Here is a 5,839-nt window from a genome sequence, read left to right on the forward strand (position 1 = left end):
GTCTCAGGGAATATATACCTTATTTCCCTCATTATTCTAAAGCTCCACCAGTCTCTTTGTGATTGCTTAGTTCTCGGCTGTCTCACTTAATCTGCTACTGAGTGGGGATCTTTACTTTCCTTATCTAACAGCTTTTTCTTTCCCCATTTGTTGCATCTTTAAATTTATGGCCCAGTCTTCTGGATGGGCATCCCTGCATTGACGTTAAACAGCTGCCCTTCTAATGTGTCCATAAATTAAACCATTCTCCATTTCTCCAATCTCCGCCTCCCTTTACCACCTGAAGGAAACCAGGACTAGCATTAACAATGTTTTCCTTGGTCTTGGGATGTTTGTTTTTCCTAGTGGAATGAGTTACTTTCCCTTGGTTGTCCTTATCTCTGAAGCCTCCCTAAATTCTTCAGAGGTCCCCTCCTGCACTGTCCCTGAAACTGCCTAATAACCCTAGCTTGCCCTGTCTCAGGATGAAATAACGCATTCAGAATAGAGATAAAATATACGGGTCACAAATATCCTAACCTGCAGGATTCTCCTACAGAGACAAGAGAGTAAAAATGTTCTTCCCAAACAAAAGCTGAAGAAGTGGTCCACTAACAAATCTTCCCTGAAAGAAATGTTTAAAAGAGATCCCTTGTATAATTTAAAGAGAAAAGAAAAAAAAGAAAAAAGAAAAAGCTGAGCAGGGAAGTAGAACCAGACAACTAAAGTGAAAGTGGCAGTAGAAGATCCTCTATAGAGCTCAACAATCCAAAGGCAGAGAGAGGCCATCCAAAGGCAGAGAGAGGCCAGGCAAGATTGCACAGTCCCCAGAGACCCGTCTGAGCCCCCAAAATAAACACAGGCTCCTGGCTCAAGGCTGAATATTACACCAAACCACAGGACAGACACAGGGATGTCAGAGTCTGGGCCAACGTGTATTGTGCTGCACCATGATGTGCAATGAGAAACATTCTATGTGGAGCCAAGAGCCTTCATTTTTCTCACAATGTATTTTGAATAGCAGCTGCTTTGTAATGTTTGCACTAGGATCCATTTCCAGATCTGCAGGTAAATGATGTTTTAGTTGTGCTTTTATTTAATTTTTTTAAGATTTATTTATTTTTATACAAGAACCAGGGTACAGGCCAGATACACTGGAGGGTGAGAGGATTCACCAGAGACAGAGCGGGGAACAGAACAGGCAGACTGGCGAAATATACACTGCTGAAGGGAGCAGCAGGCAAGACAGGAGAGGTCTGTTGCGCCATGTGGGAGTCTCGCCAGCCGACCAGGATTGAACCGGCGCTGCAGAGGCTGCGGACAGCCTCACAGTGCGGCGCTCAACCACCTGTGCCACCAGGAAGGCCAATTTTTACTTATTTTTTTAAACAGATTTCTTTACTTATGAACATAAGAGCTGGGGTGCAGCCAGAGGTGCGGGGGTGGGGGTAAGGGGATTCACCAGAGACAGAGTGGGGAACAGAACAGGTGGACTGTCTACAATCCACTGCTGAGGGGAGCAGCGGGGAGACAGGAGAGGTCTGCGGCACCCTGCGGGTCACCTTCCCGGCTGGGGATGTGATGTTGGCACCAGATGACGTGACGAGTCCCTTCATGGTCGCCAAAATGTTGTAGGTTGTAGAGTGTGTGCGGGTCCCGGGGGTCACTCTGGGAAAGGTGCCCCCAGAGCTCCCATTACAGCAGGACACAGCGAGTTCCCCAGCCACGTTTCTCCACGAGACAGAGACACTAGTTACATTAAAGGGCAGATTTAGGGCCTCCCCTGCTGGCACAGCGGTTGAGCGCTGGGCTGAGGGGCTGCCCGCAGCCTCTGCAGCGCCTGTTCGTTCCCTGGCCGCTGGCGAGGGTCCCACAAAAAAACAAAACAAAAAACAGGGCAGGTTTATGAGGGAGAGGGAAAGGGACAGGTTTCGCTGAAAGAGGCCTGCATGGTTGCAGGCGGGCGGCCTTGACAGGTCACGGCAGACAGGAGGCTGCTGCCCTGCGGAGGGAGAGAGTTGGTGAGAAGAGTCACCTGCATAGTCACGGGTGGGCAGATGGACGGCTGCCCCGAGCCCGTGCAGAGACTGCCCTGATACAGCCCTTTTCTCTTTGGGAGGGTCACTCCTCCGTGGAGTGGCTGCTTGTTGCTGATGTCGGTAACAGGCAACACTAGAAAGGGACCAGAGATTCCAGGGTGGGCCCAATCTCCATATCCTTCCCCTCAGGCCTGTGCGCCACTCCCTAGAGCATCGGATCCTGCTCGGGTCTCCTGCCTTGTGACAAGGCACTGGCGTCTAAGGGTCCGACCTCCACAGCTGGGTTAATGGTCCTGTTATTCCCCTCGACCCCCACCTCCTTGCGTGAGTCAGGTTTTAGTCACGTGAGGCCTCCCTTTCCAGTCTTTCCATTCTTGCCCTCCATCAGATGGAACTCGTGCAGCAGAGGCTGCAGATGGCTTTGCAGTGCTGTGCTTAATCCCTGCGCCATCAGAGAGGCCCCACGCCTTGCTTTTATGTCAGCTTCAGGTAAGGGGATTTTTAACAACGGTTAAAAAAAATCTTTCCCAGAAATTCAAGCAACCTTGTTTGCTGTTTTAATGACTTGCGGATATTTTAGGGTCTGGCTGCGGCAGACACTGTCGGTGAAAGGCTGGAAGTCCTGGAGCTTGCAACAGACCTGCCTGTGCCTTCTGCCCCAGCCCGCCTGCCCCAGCCCACTGTGACCTGCTCATTAGCTGGAGTTATGTTGGGACAAGGCCTGGGGGTGGACTAAAAGTTTCAGGGAGTGACTGGCCAGGAGCCTGACTTGTGCCCCCCAGATGACCAGGTGAGCTCTTAGAAGTCTCCTGCTTCTCTACTCCCTGCTTGCTTCAAGTTGCAAATGTGCCCCTGCTGGGGCCATGGGTACTCTGTCGCCCAATGGCTCAGGGCTCAGATTTTGGAAAAAGATCACCTCTGAGCCTGCGGGATAAATAAAGATGAAATTTTTCCATAACCTCTCACAATCTAAAAATCAAAAGGTAGAAGGTCCTAACTCTAAATGCAAATAAAGTGAGATGTGTTAAGAATTGTATATAAAACAGGGCCTCCCCTGGTGGTGTAGGCGGTTGAGCACAGCGCTGTGAAGCTGTCTACAGCCTCTGCAGCACCAGTTCGATCCCAGCTGGCCAGAGAAGGTTCCACATATGGCACAGCAGACCTCTCGTGTCATGCCCGCTGCTCCCCTCAGAGTGCATTTCAGTCAGTCAGTCTGCCTGTTCTGTTCCCCACTCTGTCTCTGATGAATCCTCTCACCCCCCACATCTCTGGCCTGTACCCCAGTTCTTGTGTGCATAAATAAGTAAATCTTAAAAGATTATTTATGCACTCAAGAACTGGGTTGTAAGCCAGACATGGGCGTTGTGTTAGAGAGGTTTCACCAGAGACAGAGTTGGGGGCAGAACAGACAAACTGACTGAAACACACTGCTGAGGGGCGCAGCCGGGAGACAGGAGGGGTCTGCGCGTCATGTGGGCTGCTCCAAGGCCGGCGGGATTGACCCGGCGCTGCGGAGGCTGCGGACAGCTCCACAGGCTGCGGACAGCTCCACAGGCTGCGCCCAACCCACTGCGCCACTGGGGAGGCCCTAAAATACATTTTCAATGGAAATAGTAATTTTAATTTTGGAAATGACCTAAGGAAATGCTTTCAAATCCCGATAAATCTGTATGTGTAACAGTGTTCAATAACACTTTATTTACAGTAAAATGATTCAAAACTATCCAAATAAAAACCCCCAATATACACAAAATTAAATGTAAAAGCTAGATACAGTAACACTGAACAGTCTTTAATGGCGTGGAAAGTCCTTATGCTAGTGTTAAATGTTGAAAGTGGAGAATCCTGGCAGTGCTGTGATCCCACCACAGAAGAAACATATTAATGACACACCCTCTCCTTACCCCTCACCAGTGAGGAGAACACAAGGTGAACACCTGCAGGGAGCGCACTGTGACACCACAGGGAGAGTCAACAGTCCAGCGGCATCCAAAATGTGGACTCGTCTTGCCTTCACACTGCTGAGTGACATCCGACACAGAAACAACATGATTAATTTAAATATTAAACATCACACAAAGTTAAAATCACATGTTAATGATACAGACACCCCACCCCCCCCCCCCACCCCCCCCCCCCCGCGCACCCGCCCTGCCCTCCCACTGCTGGGCCTGGGGCTGGAGGGGGCTCAGCCCCGAAATCTTACAACGTGTGCCCCAGACGCCCCCTTAACCCTGCGGGAGTGAAAATGGCCCGCGGGACAGAGGGGAGCCCGCCCCGGGGGCGCCCTCTGGGTCCCCAGGAGCCGGAGCGAGCCCGCGGCCGCGCGGTTCACACTCAGGGACCAGCCCGCCCGTGTGCTCCTCCCGGCCCAACATAAGCCCCGGAGCCCCCGCGTCCAGCCCTTCCCCGCCGGCCCGAGTTCCCTACGCGTGGCCCCGTCCCCGCCTCGCCAGCCCCACCGCGGCCCGGCCAGAGTCCACGGCCCCGAGAAGGACGCAGCATCCCCGCCCGCTCCGCTCTCCTCGCCGGACGCGGTGAGCGCGGCCGGGAAGCGCCTCCGCTCCCGCCGCGGGCCCCCGCCACCTCCTGAGTCTCCGGGTGCGGGACCCCGCGCGCTGCCCGAGAGGGGAGAGGGGCGCGCTGGGGGGCCCTGTCGGCCTTGGGGAGCCACCGGTGAGCGGAGAGGATGGGGAGAAGGGGGGACGCGGAGGGCGGTTGGGGAGATCCCTCCAGGCAGCCTCTCTCGCGTCTCCTGCTCCAGCCGCACATCCGGCGCCGGTTCCTTCCGTGTGGGTCCCCACAGAGGCGGGGTTCAGGCTCCCCCCCAGGGCAGGAAGTGAGTCCAAGGGGTCACCTGCACCTGTGGCCCCGGTCTCGGCGGCGGGGGGAGGGGGTCGCGGCCCTTTCGCGCCCACGGAGCCGCGTCCGGGGAGAGCGTCCTGGCGTCCTGCCCAGCGCGGCCCTCAGCGTCCAGGACCCCGCGCCAGGGCGGGACTCCGGGGAGGGGCTCCCCTGCTTTCCGGGCTCCTGGGCCACGAGCCTCCCAGCCCCCACTATTGGCCCAGGAAAACTGAGCTGAGGGCACGGCTGCACCTTCGTCCCCGACGCAGCGCCCGCCCGGCCGAGGAGCCTGACCCGCCCGCCTCTGGCGCCTCCGCGCCCCAACATGACCTGGTGACTGTGCCGAGAGCCCGCGCGCGCCCGCGGACCTTCCCTGCACCCCTCGCCCCTCCTGCCCGGCCTCCTGAGCCTAGGGGGTCCCGCGCACTTGCTCAGGCTCCGGTCCCACTAGTGGACTCGGTCTGGGCGGCGGCGGCGGCTGCGCTCGTGTCCGTCAGTCCGTCTCGAGGGCGACCCCGGCCCGCCGGTGGCCTCGTCCCGTCAGTGGAGGCCCGCGGGGACCCTGGGGCTCGCCGGGGAAGAAGCTTCTCGGCACAGACGCCGCGCTCCCCGCGTGGGCCAGTCCCTGAAGGCGTCGCCCGGTCCCCAGGACAGACCCCGCGGCGGGCGCGGGAAGGAGGGGGCGGCGGGGCGAGAGCTCGCTGCGCATCGAGACGGTTCCCGGGCACCCCTGGGCGCTTCTTCCCCCGGAGACCCCCGGCGCCCCCCTATTCTGCCCCCTTGGGGTCCCGCTGGCGGCGAGACAAGCGTGCGGGGCTGCAGGCGTCGGGGCGCGGGCGGGTCTGTCATCGTCACCCGTGCTCGAACTGGGGAGCCCCCGACGTTTGCGGGGAAATCGCTCGTCCCAGCGGTGGGGAATCGGCCAAGCCCGCGAGGTGACCGGCGAGGGCTGGACGCGCAGCTGGGGGGCGCGAGGG

This window comes from Talpa europaea (genome assembly GCF_964194135.1).
Source record: "Talpa europaea genome assembly, contig: HAP1_SCAFFOLD_51, whole genome shotgun sequence".
Lineage (NCBI taxonomy): Eukaryota > Metazoa > Chordata > Mammalia > Eulipotyphla > Talpidae > Talpa > Talpa europaea.